At 39.5% G+C, this 19,456-nt stretch overlaps 1 protein-coding gene and 1 long non-coding RNA gene across 13 annotated transcripts in view; both read right to left on the bottom strand.

Moving 5' to 3' along the window:
* Positions 1-19,456, bottom strand: part of camta1a (calmodulin binding transcription activator 1a) — a 469,448-nt gene that overhangs the window by 374,061 nt on the left and 75,931 nt on the right. The window lies entirely within an intron of this gene.
* On the bottom strand, positions 12,540-13,441 carry LOC135776045 (uncharacterized). Its single transcript, XR_010544019.1, has 2 exons — positions 13,253-13,441; positions 12,540-12,748 (listed from the first exon to the last, which is right to left on the bottom strand). It is a non-coding gene; the product is annotated as an uncharacterized lncRNA (long non-coding RNA).

Below are 19,456 nucleotides of genomic sequence, written 5' to 3'. Positions count from 1 at the left end.
ACCCTTCATACAGAGCACAGAGACTCACAGCCTTCTTCAGTACTCCAGATTGAACGAATGATTCCTTTATGTGGATAGGTGGATGGACCCACGATGCCGCTAATGTTTATACCTGATACTGGGCAATCCGATCACAAATGGACAACGCTAAATACAGGAATGAACAACGTCCATATGTTTTGTGATTAAATCATTCAAATCATATGTAAAGGAATATGCAATTTTCTTAAAAGAAAAATCCAGATAATTTACTCACCACCATGTCATCCAAAATGTTGATGTCTTTCTTTGTTCAGTCGAGAAGAAATTATGTTTTTTGAGGAAAACATTGCAGGATTTTTCTCATTTTAATGGACTTTAATAGAGACCAACATTTAATACTTATCAACACTTAACAGTTTTTTTCAACGGAGTTTCAACGGACTATAAACGATCCCAAACGAGGCATAAGGGTCTTATCTAGCGAAACGATTGTCATATTTGACAAGAAAAAAAAATGCTCTTTTAAACCACAACTTTTCGTCCGGTCCAGCATGACCTAACGTAAATGCGTAGTGACGTAGGGAGGTCACGTGTTACATATATAAAACGCACATTTGCGGACCATTGTAAACAATAAACTGACACAAAGACATTAATTAGTATCAGTTGACATACAACAACGTAGGAACGGTCCTCTTTCAACAGGAGTTTCACGTTCGTCCTCTGTGACCTCTTGACGTCATGACGTATTGCGTGGGGTCACGCTGACGTATCACGACCGGATCTAGACGAAAAGTTGTGGTTTAAAAGAGCATATTTTTATATTTCTTGTCAAAAATTACAATTGCTTCGCTAGATAAGACCCTTATGCCTCGTATGGGATCGCTTATAGTCTGTTGAAACTCCGTTGAAAAAAACTGTTAAGTGTTGAGTTAAGTATTAAATGTTGGGGTCCATTAAAGTCCATTAAAATGCGAAAAATCCTGCAATGTTTTCCTCAAAAAACATAATTTCTTCTCGACTGAACAAAGAAAGACATCAACATTTTGGATGACATGGTGGTGAGTAAATTATCTGGATTTTTCTTTTAAGAAAATGGACTAATCCTTTAAGGAAAGTTAGAAATGCGTGTGGCCTGTATTTGCACTAATGCAACCTGATGAGGCCTGGACAACAGCAAAGCCGTTTCAGTCAAGTGATCCTCCTGGTACTGTTTGCACTTCATAGACTTTACAGAACTTCTTCAGTATGTCTGATACCAACATGCATTATCACAGACCATTTGAAATTAGCGACTAATTTTCCCCAAAATCCCATTACAAATATGCATGAGATATTAACTTCTTAACTCTTCTAACAAAGACACGAAAATAACCTTGTACAACAATGTCCAGTGCAAACCATGGAACAGACCAAAACAGCAGTAGCTGAGATTCCAACCTGGATCGAAACATACCATTTTTCCCAGTGACCTTAAAAGAAACGACAGCCAGCCCATCCGAGGCCGAGGGAAAACGGACCTCTTTTTCAGTTCTCACCACCCTACTGTTAAAGAAAATGAGCTTTATCTGTGGGACACTCCAGGTTACATGAATAATGCCCCCCTTTCCACCTGTGGGCCCCCTGTGAAGCCCATCATGGTGTTTAATGGGAAACGATCCATTTTTAATTACCACTTTCTGGAATGAAGAGGTTTGGAATGGGAAGCACTTAGATAAGCGTTGAGAAGTTTTGCAGATGTAAGTTGGCCCCAGGCAGCTCGAGTACAATCAATGGGAACATTTCCTGCTCCCCAAGGTGACACGAGACTTCCAAAGTGCTGTCAGATAATTACCAATACATAGAGGATATTAATCTGAAATTAATGTGCACCCATTTGATTAAGTTAGGAGGGCATGTGTGGTATGTGAGTTATCAGTGTGTTCAAGTTTAATTCCTGTGACATTAATCCTTTGTTCACAGGGATATCTGTCTGTGATGTGGAATCCACGCGGCATTCTGAAAGAGAACATGGAGATGTGAAGATAGAGAGAGTCTTTATTATGCAAGATAAAGTAAACAGCTCTCTCAAGAATCAGTATGGCAAGCAATAACAATCATTTTTCGCTTTTATTAAGTTGTCTGGGCCCACTGCAGATGTAAGGAGAACAATGATTCTTCAGAAGACAGGATAAAGAACTTTGAATGCACCACAAGGTGTGTATGAATTCTGTCAGAGATAAGACATTAATAGATATGCAATTCTGAACGTTCACCGCTATCGCCATTTGTTTTTCCCAATTGGTGGTTAAACGGCGAGCATTTGCATCGGCTGGACTCGCACAGGAAACAAACTTCTCTCTTCTTTTTAAACACAAGAAAAACAAATATTGTAGCATTTGACCAAAAAGTATGGCATCATTAACAGAGCAAGAGGTAAATGTCAACTTCTGACATTGATCAGAATGCAATAAACATCTGCTCAACACAGTAAACTACTAGATATTTCCTCTTATCTTCTGGGAGATAAAAGAAATAAATCTTCTCCAACACTGCAAATATTTCTTCTAAGCATGTTTTGGCATTATTGTATTTCGTTTAGATGTCAAACCAATCCCAGCAGACACCAAACCATTAAGAGTTGCTGCTGAAGGGCACCTTTATTAGCTTCACGTTCATTGGGCGAGCTCCTGGTGTCTTGCATCTACTGCATGTCTGGGCGGAGCCGGACGCAAACAAGTAACTCTAATTAAAGTTGAGTTAATCATAAATAGCTGGAAAGGGCCACAATCTAGGCATATGTTAAGAATAAATTACTAATTATGCCAGGCGAGTAACAAAACAAGTCCCAGACTGCTCGAGAAGTCTCGGCACGTTACTAATATATGAAAGGTATAAACAAACAGCAATCTGGTTGTTTAGCTTCTCCAACCCACTTACAAGGATCCAATTATGGCAGATCCCCGGAGCCAGCAATACAATCAGCGCTGAGAGTGCAGGCGTTATGATTAACTGTGAAGGCCACATCCACAATGCGCTGTTTCTAAAGCCAAATGGGCCACCTTTCAGGTCGAATATGCAGAAGATCAGGTTGAGGAAAATGAGGCGCATGCATGTTGTGTTTCACCGCTTACAACAGAGGTGCATTTTTACATTTCTGTGCACTTTAAATTCTGCTGGGTTATTTTTAACCCAATGCTGGGTAAATATTGGACAGAACACATGTCGGGTGATTCTTGCGAAATTAGACTTATGAGGGGTCATGAAACATTTTGATTAAAAAGTAAATGCAAAGTAAGAGTATTAAAATAAGAAGCATACAGTTACAAACATTTCTTCATGTACTATTTTGCACATGATTTCAAATGACATCATACAAACCCATTTTTTTTTTCACATTTAAGGGGAAATTTTTCATTACCGCAATGTGTCAATGACTGGATTCGGGTTGACATAGAAATATTTATAATTAAAAAATAAAAAAAGTTTCACTGCATGTTATCCTATAAACATTTACAAACATGTGGTATTTGATCATTGGTAAATTTAGAGACAATAATAAGGAATATAAATGTGTCCAAGACCAATTTTCTCATCCTCCGCAACAATTTTCAATCATTGCTTAAGCCCTCAAGGAACTAACATTTAAAAAAAAAAGAAATTGTTGGAAAGGACATAATTGACTGTGACAATCAAGATGGTTACCAGGTAAGCAGTTCTTATTTTATTAGAAATTTTGTTTGTCATAGTACCTAGACAACTTTTTAGTTCTCATTACCGAAACATGAGTTTTTAAATGCATATATTTAATGTAATATCATGTTGCGGTAATGATACGTTTTGATAATGATAATCTAAAAAATTTAAATAATTCTATAGGAAATATTTTTTAAATCCTCTCAAAAATACTACATTCGCCATGTTGTCTATGTCATGTGACCTACCAGCGTCAACTCCATTCACAAATCCTCTCCCACGGCCTCATGGGATAGTAAAGTGTCCATCGAATGCACACTTTTACAGTTCAGCCAAAAGTAGTAGGTCATTCAGGTACTTTTTGTCTACTCTGTGATTTCGGGCGTACTTCTTTTGTCACGTATTGTTCCTCATCTACTATTTAGTAGAAAAGTATGCGGTTTCAGATGCAGCCATAGTTGCACCTTTAGGACCGAGAATTTCTTTAACAATTCCGGGTGCTGTGATCTGCCCAACATAGATCTGCCCTACTCGCTGTATTTTTTGCTGAATTTTTCATCCTTCAAGTGCAGCTCCACCAGACCCGGCCCCAGAGATGGCCACGGTAGAGCTGAGGCTAGCTGCTGAGCAGCATTTTATCGAAGATTTGTTCTTGGAAACACCGCTTTTGTTGCCAACGTCTGCATTCGAAGCTTATGATTTGAAATGTATCGAGATTCTCTGGTATCAGTAAAGCGCATGCAAAAGCAGATGAAACGGGCAGCGTTCGAGTTATTCCAAGCTGCCGTATGCCCAAGTCTCCTGTGGGCCCTTTCATGGCATTTCAGACGGAATGAGAGCGAGCGGTGGAGAGGTTGAGGCCGCGATGGATGAGAGGAGCTTCTTTTGCCATTCATCATTCAATGCTGGAGGTCATGTGCAGTTAGTCTGTAGGCTCTCTGGGAGCTGTAAAACACTCTCCCTGATGGCTGGCTGTCAAGTGCGCTGAAGCAAAAGGAGGGGGAAAACACACACACCATACAATATGATTTCTTCACAGCCCCGGCCAATCAATCCTTTTGCCAAGCTCTGGCCTGCGGAATCCCGCTCTCCTGTAAGCATTATAGGAGAGCGAGTCTCCAGCGCCCCGAAGATGTTTCATTATTTAGCAAAAGCGATTCTAATGGATGTTCGTCGGGAGCGGAGTTATTTGAGGTTTGAAATGTTATCAGTGTCACATTTCAGCGAAAGAAGTGATCTCTGCTTTCATCATATTTCACACAAGTCCCAAATTTCACATTATCAATGTCTGTCATGTTAATCTAGACAGTCTGTGACATACAGCTGGAGGCTAAACAGCATGATACGGTCTACTCACATACAGCCTGGAGACCATCTAACATGCACAAACAGTGGTCTTCTCCATTACTAAAGCTCAGTTTTTTTTAAAGCCTTGTCGTTTAATTAGACAGCCGTCATCACCAGCAAGCCACTCAACCTTTTTCGCCTGCCAACATTTCATTTTTCATTCCAATTTGATTAGAAGCCATATCTGAGAGCCACACAACAAAAGCCGAACCATTTGTGGGATATGGCCATGACAAAACAGCCTTTCTTTATGATTAGTATGCCAGCCAATGGGAGAGCTCAAAGGGTGGGGGTGGCGTTCATTAGTGAGGTGTTGGATGATTTTCAGTCCGTAATCACATCTGCGAGTCTTACTGACCTTTTTGCATTTTTTCTCTTTTGGCTATAATCAGATCATGTATTATTCAAGTACTCTGTTATATGCAGTCTGCTCACCATTTTTTTGCTCAGTCGCATAAAAACCAAGTTTTCTCTCTGGTTTCCCTCTGGTCTAATGTAGTGATGTACCATAAATTGCTCAAAACAAATGGTCAAAATTTGGTCCCAAGCTGTCACCGGGGCAGTACTCTTTTAAAAAGTACACGGTTGCACCTAAAGAGTTCATACTAGTACCTCAGAGGATCAAATTGGTACCTAAAGGGTACATATTAGGACCTTTTTAAAGGGTACTGCCCCAGTGACGACTTTTTTTACCATTTCTGAGAGTGTAGTGCTAAAATGTACATTAGGGTTGTGCCAATAGACGATACTATCGTGTATCGCTGATCGTCAGACAAATGGCTGATAGCGGGCTTTCATGACAATAGTTGGCGATAGTTATTATTATATCATCATAGTTTCACATTAACATGTGCATTCAGTTTTAAAAAGGTTGCGGTCATGACAGTGTTGCCCTAAGTAAATCAGCTCCTTTTTTGTCCACCAATCAAGTGACTTGTCATAAATAAGTAAAAAAATTACAACCCATTCTCACTCCCCAGGCGTCAAAATCTGAAGCATGTTCAAACGCTTTCAGCGTCAGTATGAAGACACGAATGCGTCACTATATGGACAAAATGGGCACTCCGTTGCTTTCATGCTAATCCCTCAGCATCGGATATAGACAAAAGGGCATCCCGGATGCCGACGTCAAGGTGGCATAACCATTGGCAGGATCATGGCGCTTCTTGACGTTAAGTACTCAATTTTTGTTCCAAATTTTTTACCATTGTCACTTGGGGTTGGGGTTAGAACGACTCTCTATTATATAAAATTACATCCTTACCTAAACCAACTCTATCCCTAACCCCAAGCATCAATGGTTTAAAAATCACAAGACAAAAAGTATAAACAAATACTTAAACTGACATCCAAACCCGAACTCCAACACCAACCCCAAGCGACAATGGTTTAAAAATTGGAAAAAAATTGAGTAGTTACTTCAATTTAGTTATCCTGCCGATCGTCGCAAACGTTGATGTTGCATAACGTGACGGCACCACCTTCTGGGATGCCCTTTCGTCTATATTCGATGCTGAGGGATTTTGACGCCTTGGGGAGTGTGAATGTGTTGAAAAATTAACAAATAAATAAATCAGTAAACTATTGCCCCGCCCCCAATACTATCGTTCAGGCTGACGATAGGACAATCTCAAAATGGCGCATATCGTCCAACACTAATGTACATACCTGAAATCTGATAACTATATAAATGTTTCCATATTTTTGCTTTTTCTCTAGAGCCAAACAGGTTATTTTCTATAGCCTGTCTTTTAAAAAGCATGATTTGAATAAAACATTCAAAATGTTAAGTGCAAAAACACAATAAAAACGACCTTGTGACCACTTAATATTTTTTATTACACTTTTTGATATTCACACCACTCTTTAGCACAATTATCTTCATAATTTCGTTGTATTGTTTTAACCTATAAAGTTGCTATGGATAAAAGTGTCAGCTAAATGCAGAAATGTAGATGTAAATATCAAATTTTCGATATATATTTCCCATCATGTAGCTATCAATAAAAGTAATGGTAAAATAGCCAAAAATACAAAAAAATTGAAACAAAAACCTTGACATTTTGTGGAGACATTGACTAGGAAAAATGTAAAGTGTGGGAAGTGGGCATAGTGAGCTTTACTGAGAACCTGACATATACAAAGAGGTTTGCACAGCGTCATACTAACTAGGTTATTAAGGGATTAATTACAGGGTTAACAGTGGGTGTCAAAGCCCAGCCTGCATGTAACTCTCTCTCTCTCTCTCTCTCTCTCTCTCTCTCTCTCTCTCTCTCTCTCTCTCTCTCTCTCTCTCTCTCTCTCTCTCTCTCTCTCTCTCTCTCTCTCTCTCTCTCTCTCTCTCTCTCTCTCTCTCTCTCTCTCTCTCACACACTAATCTGCTCTCTAGCTGACCTGCCTGCCTAAGATGTTCAAATAAGACAGAAGTGGGGGGATACCTCTTGCCAGAGCCCTGAGGCTGCAAATAATACGTTCGTGTTTGTGAGTTGTTCTTTAACAAAATGCTTAAAATGGGCAAATGAGAGCGGTGCTTATACAGCAAAATTGGTGCTAGATGGAGCAGAAAGTGCACAAATGTTCTATGACATTCCCATAATGAGGTTTCATATTGATCCGACTACACCGAGCAGAACTACCGGCTCGTCTCTCTTTTCTATTTTAACCCACGCTACACGCTCCAGGCTGTCATTTATTTGGCAAGACTCCCTGGTCCTCGCGCACAGACAGGTGGCCCATCTGAACATATCACTCAAAAACATCATCAGCCATTCATAAAGTCTATTATTTAGTCGGTTTGAACACGAAAAAGGAGATAGATGGACTGTATTTGGAGGGCAAGAAGAAATCATGTCAGCAATGCATGCTGGGAGCTCAGTTTCAGTACACTGTGTAATGTAAGGATATATTATGGAAATGTGACTTTCTACAAGACCTCTATAAGCCTAGTCACTAAGTGACATTTGGAATGAATTCATAATGCAATAATACCTGACTATTTTACATAAAATATGCCTGACAGCTACACCAGGTGCCTGTGCTAAAATTTATTGCTGGTATCCTAAACCACAGGCAAGGATACATTTTTTTATTTACATAAACACAACTGATGAATATGCCCAAGCTACTGGAAGTGTTAATAAATAACAAGTTTAAATTTTTGTTGAACATTTCGTGAATGAGAGATTAAGATCGAACCCATGACTTTGGCATTGCAAGCACCATGCCCTATAAATACAGCAATTGGTAGAGAATGATGCTTGCAATGTCAAAGTCACAGAACACAAAAACAACAGAAATGTTTGAATGCACTCCAAGTCACTTTGGACAAAAGCATCTGCCAAATACAAAATTGTAATGCGGGTCTAAATGATGTCCAGATGTCTTTCTAGCAAAGAGCTACTGGCTTGTCATTACCAGATGTAGCATGCAATAAAAACTTCCGCTTTCCCCTACAGAATGACATTTATTTTAAAGAAAAACAACAGTGGGCGTTTCGACAACCAGTTATTAAAAAACTCTAAATTCAGGTGTGACTCAAGTTTATGAACCTTAACAAGTGCAACCGGCATTATTCTTTCATTTCGTTAGCATCTTAAAGGGACACTCCACTTTTTTTGAAAATATGCAAATTTTCCAGCTCCCCTAGAGTTAAACATTTGATTCTTTCCGTTTTGGAATCCATTCAGCCGATCTTCAGGTCTGGCGTTACCACTTTTAGCATTGCTTAGCATAATCTATTGACTCTGATTAGACCATTAGCATCGCGCAAAAAAATAACAAAAGAGTTTCGATATTTTTCCCATTTAAAACTTCACTCTTCTGTAGTTACATCGTGTAGTAAGACTGACAAAAAGTTGCCATTGAAAGTTACTAAGGGGACTATTTTCCGCTGCTGTGTAATATGATTGCACCTCCTGCAGCAATGTTACGGCAGCAATGTCCTTGATTATTATGCCTGAATGAGAGTATAGTTCCTAACCATATCTACCTAGAAAATCACAACTTTTAATTTTCTGTCGATCTTAGTACACGATGTAGCTACAGAAGAGTCAAGTTTTAAATAGGAAAAATATCGAAACTCTTTCGTTATTTTTTAGAGCGATGCTAATGGTCTAATCAGATTCAATGGATTGTGCTGAGCTATGCTAAAAGTGCTACCGCCAGACCCGGAGATCAGCTGAATTGATTCCAAAAATGTAAAAATCAAATGTTTAACTCTAGAGGAGCTGGAAAATTAGAATATTTTCAAAAATTAAAAAATCATAATACAAACTGTGAGCATAAAAATCCTTCCTAACATAAGTAATGATTCCCAACATGGGATTGCTGCAGTTCCAAACAGAAGGAAGGACTAACACCAGCGAACTAATTACATCATTTCATTTCCCTCCTGATTTGAAACGCCTGAGCTGTGCCATGCTAATACAGATAATCCCAGGCTTTACCACAGAAACCTTGTATCTAAAACAGCCACACAAGTCCAATGACAACATGACAATACGGTCATATTTAAATCAGAAAATGCGTCTGCTGCTCTGCTTAGACACAGCATGGAGGCAAAACTACCGACACCCCTGGGGTCTTCAGTACTGAACAGAAGGGCGTCAGGACGTTTCCTTCTAAGGTCACCATTTATCATCTCCATATTATTCAAGTGTGCGGTGCGGTACGAATGTGCCACTCAAATGTGGCATCTACGGGCCGAGTGAAGCAGAACGGCGATTCAGACGCCCACTCCTACCCCCCTGTGCGATTAAGCGCTCACATACCTGCTCAAGCTGAAAGGCAAACATGACCCATAAAGGCCATTTCTACTCGACTGCATTCCACTTTTCATAGCGTGAGGGATCTCAAACCATCCATCAATCCATAGGTCAACGTGACAACACTGTGCCATTTAGTAAGCAGCACAGAGTCTAAAAACTGGGGGGAAAAGCAGCTGCGGGAGACAGAATAATTTCTCATACGCTACAGGTGCGGTATTTCCCCTCCTTCTAGCCGAAGTCATAGTAAAATGCTGCAATAAAGTAAAAACGAATTTGGTTCAACAGGGCTATCCGGGAAAACTTGAGCGCTCTTGAGCACTTCATCTAGTTTTTAAATGGGTTGAGACTCGTAAATTACATTACAGGCGTTGAATGATTCCAAACGTGCACTCTGGAATACAGTGAGGACTTGTTTGTGCAGCTTGGCAGCATTTAATTTGGCTTATTAACACAGAAGGACCTACCGAAAACAGGTTGTTTCATGCTGTCTTTTAAACAGTAAATTAATCTTTAATCATTAATACATACTGTTTTCTTCAAGGTCTTAAAGACGGAAACTTGACAAAGGTGGTGCAACATAAAATGCAGAAGCGGCACGACTCATTCAAAAAAACGTATATCAGAGTTTATTAAATCTGTGGATTCGCGGAGTAAAATAATGAAGCATTTAAAAAGTGATGTGTGCTTCACTGGGCCCTACCTGATCTTTACCAACAAGGGAACACCAATCTGCAATATATTAGAGGAGGGGTTTTAATCCTAGCCTGTCTCAAAGCTAGCTTCAAATCAGTAGTAGTCCTTTGTGACTCCCTCCATTTCAGTTTTTCTCAATGCATATCCTTTTTAATTTCATCTGAGAGGCATCCGCGGCTGTCATTGATTTGGTGAGAAACTTCCCTGGCCGAACTGTGATGTGCGGTGCGGCTCTTCTCCAGGCGCTGTGAGCGGTTTTAATTAGAGCACTCTAGTTAGGCACCGAGGGGCTCTCCACCTTCCACACAGCAGCCATGGCAACACTCTCTCCTAGCCCAAATGTGCTTTTAATTGAGTGACATCTAATCAGGCCTTGAAATACAACACCGGAGCTAACAAAGCGGGCCGGAGGGGGAAAAGCCAACCTGCGAGTCAGCCAGCGCTTGGAATGCCGCTTACAGTGTGGTTTTACTGCTGGTGCTGAAAGCCCCCGAATAACTGAGAACCCAAGGTTTGACTGTTCCCCACATGAGTCTATGTGAAGAGTGCATGCACTTCACCAAAACACAGGCCCTTTGATGTGCTGAGATTACAGAAACTCCCACAAGAAATAACCTTCATACAGAATTCATGAAAGAAGCATCTTAAAATTAATACTTTATACGCGGTTGCTTTTACTAATATAACAAGAATGCATCTCTCAGACGTTTGGTTTGGACACGCACAATGAATCGACACACTGTCAGACATGCGGCATCCTGTTGACCGTACGGTATTGTGAAGGGAATCATACAGCTTATCTGCCCCCGAGGCATGACCGCAGGGTAACATCTCCCTGCACTCTCGCTCTCATCCATGAACCTCAATCTTCTCTTCCTTTTCACTTATTTGTATTCCGAGCCTCCGCAGACTGGCGGGTAATCTCGGCCCCGTCCTCTGCTCCCTCTCTTCCACGCCCACGTTTCGTCTTCCCCTTCTATCAAATAAATTCAGGGGATGTTCCCCCCGAGCGCAAAAACAAAGCGGATGACCTTTGCGCTTCGGTGTCATCTGCACAGCTGAAATAAATGAGATTTTAAAAGCCGCTCCGCACGCGCTAACATGACGCAAAGGCGAGGGCAGATTGGATCTTATATAGGGCATTATTTTTAATACAGCCCACGGTTTGGCTGCAGTTTGTGTCCGAGCTGAAGACTCGAGATCAGGAAGTTATGTGCCATTTAACGTGGAGATGAACCTGGCTTCTCATTCAAAGATTAAAAAATCATATCATCATGTTATTCAAAACTTACGTGCGTTTCTATCTTCTGTTAAAGGAACATGCCCACATTTTGGGAATTTAGCTTATTCACCATATCCCCCAGACTTAGATAAGTCCATACATACCTTTCTCATCTCCGTGCGTGCTGTTACTCTGTCTGACGCAGCCCCCGCTAGCTTAGCTTAGCACAAAGACTGGAAGTGAATGGCTCCAGCTAGCAAACTGCTCTCAATAAGTGACAAAATAACGCAAACATTTTCCTATTTATGTGTTGTGATTTGAATAGTCACACCGTGTAGAAATAACAAGGTCATATGAGACACAGACATCTTTTAATTAACAGTATACATACAGGGAACTATATTCTCAGAAGGCGAAGCACTGCTACATGGGCGGAGTGATTTGCTCGCAGCACCCGAGAAGCCCCCTGGTGAGGAGCACACTGTAAAAAATAAATTGTTGGCTCAATGAATTATTTTTTAGTAACTAGTTCCACAGAAATTTTACGTTCACTCAATTTCTGTCTCCAAAGTGTTACCTGGATTGATGTTTTTTAGTTGGCCCAAATTTGACTCAAATATAAAAAAGTATGTTGGCTCAATTAGCTTTATAGTTCATTCAACTAAAATGTTTTAATCAGTTTAATCTTTAAAAACTTACAGCAAAGACTCTGTCAATTAAAATTTAAGTATTTACTCAATGTTTTGTGTGTTACTTCAATTAATATTTATTATTTGGGATTTTTTTTAATAACATTTTTAAATTCTTTTTCAAATAATTTATGCTGGTGTTGTAAACAAAATAATTAACTTCAGTCACATAAAAACAAAAGCTTTTTATTCACTTATCATACAGACTGAACATACAGAATTAAGTCTTCTTTAAATAGAGGGCATAAAACAGTCCAAAAAGCCTCCAAAGTCAGTCAGAACATCTCCAGGGCCATTTAGGAGACTTTCCTCAGCCAGTCCAAGCGGAGACTGTCTCGCTATGTCTCGGGTCTGCCTCTGACATAATCTCCGCTCTGGTTTGATAAACAGAGGAATATAAACACACACACACATACATAAATAACATGTTTAATATAATAAAGTTTGACGGTGAAAGACTTTATTCCCTAAATAACGTTAATGTTAGGCCAAATTTCCCTCAGCCATCACACATAATTAAACACTATTGGGCGGTTTTCTCGGACAGGGCTTTTCACTGACTAAAATAACTTACTGACATCTCTTAACATATGAGTGCTATTGTTTTGTCTCAAAATGCACGCCAGTATTGTATTATATAAGGTTTGTTTGTAAAAATGTCCCAATTATAATAAAGACCGAGTTCTAAACTCTGTCCGGTAAACCAACCCTATATCCAGGCTTTTTATCTTAACTAAAATAGCTCCACTTTACTTCGGTCACATAACATAACACACTTCTAATATATCTTTACAAAAATATAATTACAAAAACGTCGAGTATTTGCGTCTTTGCCAATTAATATATTCTAAAATTAACATTTAATTACAAACACTTACCTGACGTGAACTTGAGGAAACGGCTGACTTGTGTCCTTCCTTGTGTGAATCAGTAAGTGATTCCAGCTGTTGCGTGCGGATTGATCTCAGATGAAATGACCTGTGATCCAGATCCTTCCGAGTTAAAACATTTTAAATTCAAAATACACAGACGCACGCGCATACATACATACATGCACACGCGCGAGTACGCGCGCGCACACACGCACGCCCCCGGGTACACACACGGGTATATTTAGAAGTTTGTTTAGAAGTATATTTAGAAGATTGTTATGATATTGGGACTATTTCTCCACTCGCACCTTCGCTCTGAAGTTCAAATTCGCAGGCAGTACGCAGCCCAGTTATATCAAATGTGAAAGATATGAAATATCATTCAACAGCGATATCATTTAAGTGCAATCCTAAAATATGATTTAAAACATACCGGTAAACCTTTTATTATTAAGTATAAGAAATTAAAATGAATTAAATCGCATGTTTAAACGCCACAGATATCAGAGCCAGCAGTCGATTTCTGATGGGCTTGCCGAGGCGAGGCTGCGCTGGGCGGGGTGTGAGCGCTTAAGTGTCTGTGATTTTCTGGAGCTCATCTGGAGCTCTTCTCCGTCCGAAAGTGTCCGAGCACATTTTTAAATAGACGCTATCTATATTAACCGACCGCATATTTAAACTTAAAGCACATACATTCACGCCTGAACAACTCTTAAAATTACATTTTGTTACCAAATAACAGTAATATTATGAGCATTTTGTTGTCAGGAAACATAGCTGTCATAAGTCCACATATTGACCAGATTTGTCTTAATTAGTTCAGTCAACATAGCCATTCTGAATGTTGACTGAATTTGAAAATAACAATTCACTTAATGTTTTAAACACAGATTTATGTAGACTTAAAATAATATGTCTACTCAACTAAGCCCAAACAAGAAAATTGGTTTAACTTATATATTTTTGCCCTTCCAACATTTCATTAATTGGATTTTTTACAGTGCAGAGAGTTCGCTCAGAGTTGTGCAAATCACTCCGCCCAAGTAGCAGTGCTTCGCCTTCTGAGAATATAGTTCCCTGTATGTATACTGTTAAAAGATGGGGCTGTGTCTCATATCACCTTGTTATTTCTACACGCTGTGCTTGATAACAACACATAAATAGGAAAATGTTTGCGTTATTTTGTCACTTATTGGGAGCAGTTTGCTAGCTGGAGCCAGTCACTTCCAGTCTTTGTGCTAAGCTAAGCTAGCGGGGGCTGCGTCAGACAGAGTTACAGCACGCACGGAGATGAAAAAGGTATGTATGGACTTATCTAACTATTGGGGATACGGTGAATAAGCTAAATTCCCAAAATGTGGGTGTGTTCCTTTAAACACAACAGCAACAGTTTAACGAAATCTTTGAGCTACGTTCATCCATATACTGAAATTGAATGAGCCATCAACCATAAAGAGCCACAGAAAAGTATTCCATCTTGTACTATATATCAAGTCTGCTGAATCTAATCATGCAATAGATGAACCGACTGAAATTTGAGTCCTCATTTCTCAATCTCGGTTCGGTACTGTATACTCAAATGTGCATCAACGCGATTGGTGAAGACATCGCAACAACAAACACCAGAGACTCACAGCATCTTCTTTTGAGTAACACAGATAATATAAGTCACAGGTTTAAAAGCTAGCAGCTTCTATACATCTCGCAGCCGTACTTTATGTATAGTCAGATATAGTTGATATAGATATAGATATAGTTCAAACAGGTTAGCTTTGTGTCATTTTGTAAAACATGTTGCACAATGGACTAGTGAGACAAAACATTTTGTTCCTTCTGTATGGCCCCAGACAGCAGTAGACTTCGGGACCGAACCGCACTGAATCCGGAGGTACAGCAGAGCTGCCGACTTCGGAGCGGATGCGCCCTGGAGTCCACTGTTATTTGAGTGTACACATATAGCGAAATGACAATAAAGCCCAATTGAACTTGAACCTTGGGAGTTCATTTATATATTTAAGCTGGCTAGTTTAATAATGCTTTCAGCACTAATAACAGTGTAGCTTTCCTTCTATACTGTTCTATTAAGAGGCGTATACATCAAAGCGTTTAAATACTGGGGCAGTTGTAGCCTAGTGGTTAGAGTGTCGGGCTTATAACCCCAGAGTTGAGGCTCACGATTGGTGGGTTGTGACTGTGGTACCCTTGAGCAAGGCACCTTAACCCCAATTGCTCCCTGGGCGCTGCAGTGATAGGTGCCCACTGCTCTGTGTGTGTGTGCGCGCATGCGTGTATTCACTATTCAATGAATGGGTTAAATGCAGAGGTCACATGTGTTACCATACATTGGCAAATACGTCACTTTCCCTTTTTTTACTTTCACACAGCTGAAAACAACAGGCGGATGCCAACTGTGGGCGCTTGCAAGCGTTTCTTTAGCAAAGGGCTTTAGTTGCTATGATACTTCTGTTTTGTTTATAAGTTGCACCAATTGGTTGTTGTAGTATTTGTCCCAACCCTCCTCCACTGTGATTGGACGGCTGAGTGAAAAGTGACATTGATGAGCTACAGCTTACAGTACTGTTACATGATTTTTTAACAAAACCACAGAACAGTGTAGAAAATGCGCAAAGCATACAGATTATGAGTGTGTCTACTTATCAGTCCCATCAGAATTTAGCGACTTTTTTTGGTGATTTTTGCAACAAAATTACAAAAAAAATTGCTTGAAAAAATTTGCTTGCTAGAAGAAGATGTGCATGTGCGTTAGTAAAATAAAAGCAAAAGTCCACCCTGTATTATGACAGAATATTAGTTCATTTTATTTATTTTTATGACTCATGTTTAATTGTTGCGATTATTTTGCAATGAAATGAAAAATTATGCCGGACCGTAAGAAAATTGTGACATTTTCTTGATTTTGCACTGGGTTCCGCGATTGTGGAATCGTGAAAAACTGCGGGGACTGACTTTATGTATGCAATTAAATGCGGGGTGCGTGATTGTTAAAAAACACTTTGGAAAAAGAAGGCGGGCCAACTACCAAAACACACTTGTAGCCAATCAGCAGTAAGCTGCATGTCTACTAACCGACATTGTTGACTGGATTGCGTACAGTATGTGTGGTGCGGGGCTATCAAAAGAAGGTCTAGACTCTATTGGTGGGCTAGGGGCGTGTTTGTTTAGGTGATTTCAAATGTCAACATTGGCTTTCAGAGATCATGCACCCTGCCTTTAATGTAAATACAATAGTATTATTAATGCAACTTGGGTATTTTACCGTCCCCCTTATTTCCATCTAAAGATCAGAGATCTAGATTAAAGTAGACAGTGGATATAATAATGGGAATTACCCGTCTGCTGAGAGCGACCTTGTGCCCTGCATTTCTCCACCTCCTCTCCAGAAACACTGGCTGACAAGATGTGCAGACAGCACTCAGAATTCAGACAAACAAATGAGGGTCAAAAAGAGAAATCCCATCAACACACACCCACTTTCTTGCACAGCATGTATGTGTGACAGTTCAGCATGCTGTGAAGGTGAAGCTTCATATGACAGTGGGGAACAAGAGAGAGAAGTTCGCATAAGACAGAGCAAGGACACGCTTGACCTCAGTCACACTTCACATATCAGCTGCAAGAAGGGGCGGCAGCCACTACATGGAACCGGCTCGTCAAGGCAGACAGGCAGACAGGGATAGAGGAATAAGTTCAGGGTCAGCTTGATGGGCACTTGTTAGTGCACACTGGAGGGCATCTGTAGACACACTTTGGGTCCGGGACGGCTCGTTACTTTACAGGACAAAGAAGCTTCCTGCTTGTTTTTGAAGAGGACAGAGAAGATAAAAACAGTAATGAATAAAGAATGTGTAGCAATCTTTGTGGTGTTGCCGTGCACGTCCCTGTCTGTTATCTGTTACGGTGCGAAGACAAGAGGTGACGTTTTCTTTGCTTAGACAAGCAAGACAACAGCTCAGGGTGGCAACCTTCATACTGGCCTCTCTCTGAGGCTGCCAACTCATCTCGTGTCTAAACCGGGCTTTGCACACTTTCTGCCTGTATATGCAAGCACACACACACACAACATACTTGTAAACTCAGGGTTTGTCTGGAGGGAGCAACCATACATCAAATTTTAATTACAGAATTACTGCAAGATAACCAGAACATGCTGGAGCTGTTGATATGAACCATGTAACAGTGTAATTACTGGCTACTGATTGTGCTCAAGCAGCTATAAATGAATTATCCAGCCTTCTATTTACGTCAACTTATAGATTTAGGCACTGCTTGTTGTGGAAGATTGGGGAGTTATAGAGAGACACAAGAAACAAACAGGCCAATATGCTGAATTCACACATCTCCCAGCAGCACACATTATTCTTCCTCTCTCTCTTTTTCTATCTTTCTCACACACACAATCACATATTGAGAGCTCAGAGAAACAAGCAGAGGAAAAACTGAAAAAGAAGGATTCTGCGTGGATCATCGAAAGGCAAGTGTATAGAGCAGCATCAAAAATAATTCAACTAATAAAAAGAGGAGAAAATATAACTGAAAGCAATTTAGTATCAGAAAAGAAAATGGGACTGAAATAACATAGGTACTCAGGGAGTGCTGGTCGTGTCTACATTGGATGCAAGTGGCACTTTCGCATTGTTTATAATCAATAAGGGAATGTGCTGGATTTTTATACCTGTCCATTTCAAATAAAAATATTCTTTTGCTTTTCATTTTATTTGTTGCATAAACCAAAGTAAAGTCTACATAGTTATAAGGAGATCAGATGCAAAAACCTCTAAACGCAACCTGAATGAGATAATGACCGAATGCACTCTGCATGTATTATAAGTTCATTAAATACTTTCGCTTCAAATCCGCTTGATCCCGGCTTTGGGCCATTCATAAATACTGCTTTGGTGGCAGAATCTGCTAAACGCCATCTCGGTTTTTAAACAAAGTCCTCTAAGTGCCGTGGATCAAATTCCAACTTGGGTCCCTTGTGAATACTTCGACTTGAATACAGCTAAAATATGGATCACATTGATCACACCGCACCCAATGTTAGGTTTAATTTCTTCATTTTTGCATTCTGACTTTCATCATTTGCAATGTTTCTAGTTGCATCTTTAGTGATTTTGCAACTGTTTACTATGTCTTGTCCAAAGAAATAGGTTTTTGAAGGTTTTTGCCTAAACAGATTGCATGCACTTATAGGGTTTTGCAGTGAAAGACCAATTAAATGACTAAAGTAACATTTGTGAAAAAAGGCATTTTAGTTACTGACTAATAACCTATTAAAGTAAAATTACTGAACCTAAACATAAGAGCAGTGTTGGGGGTAACGCATTACAAGTAACGAGCATTACGTAAAAATATTACTTTTCGGAAGTAACGATTAAAGTAACACATTTAAAAAAAAAAAGTAATGCAAGTTACTTTTTTAGTTTATTAATTCGATTTAAAAAAAATTATGTACTGAATTATACTGAACGTAGTCACATTATACTCTATGTGTACACCCCTGTATGGGAACAGTTGGAGTCAGAAACTGAGATGGCAGGCCAGAGCTCGACATTTTTGTGAAGAAATATGCAATTTCTGAATGCACTTTTCAGTCATAAAAAACACCTGCAAGGCCTGAAAGAGATCAAGCCTCAGCCAAGAAAAAGTAATGTGAAAGTAACTAAAAAGTAATGTAAGCATTACTTTCCATGAAAAGTAACTAAGTAACACAATTAGTTACTTTTTTTGAGAGTAACTTAATATTGTAATGCATTACTTTTAAAAGTAACTTTCACCAACACTGCACAAGAGCCTGAAAAATGATCATTTACAGTACAAGAAAACTTGACAGTAGGGTTTTGCATTTAAACTCATCATATTTTCTTACTATTTTAAATTTCGCATAATTTAGTTTTAAAAGGAATTTTAAAATAACCTTTTCTTCAATGTTCTTCTTTAATTTACTGTTTGTTAATGTAGACTTAAGCTTAAAGCTGACTGGCCCATGTTTAGTGAACATTACTGTTAAAAACAGCCTCTGGTTGTTACCGTGAGACAACATTGCAACATCATCATTAGTGTCACCTCTAGTGTTGACAAAATGCATGTAACAAACCACACGGGATCACTAAAATGAATCAACAGCCATAAACAGAAAGGTGCACTGAAATACATATGATAGAGTTACGATATAAATAAGGAAGATCA

The sequence above is a fragment of the Paramisgurnus dabryanus genome, chromosome 21 (genome assembly GCF_030506205.2).
Source record: "Paramisgurnus dabryanus chromosome 21, PD_genome_1.1, whole genome shotgun sequence".
NCBI lineage: Eukaryota > Metazoa > Chordata > Actinopteri > Cypriniformes > Cobitidae > Paramisgurnus > Paramisgurnus dabryanus.
This window is presented reverse-complemented; position numbering and strand designations above follow the sequence as displayed.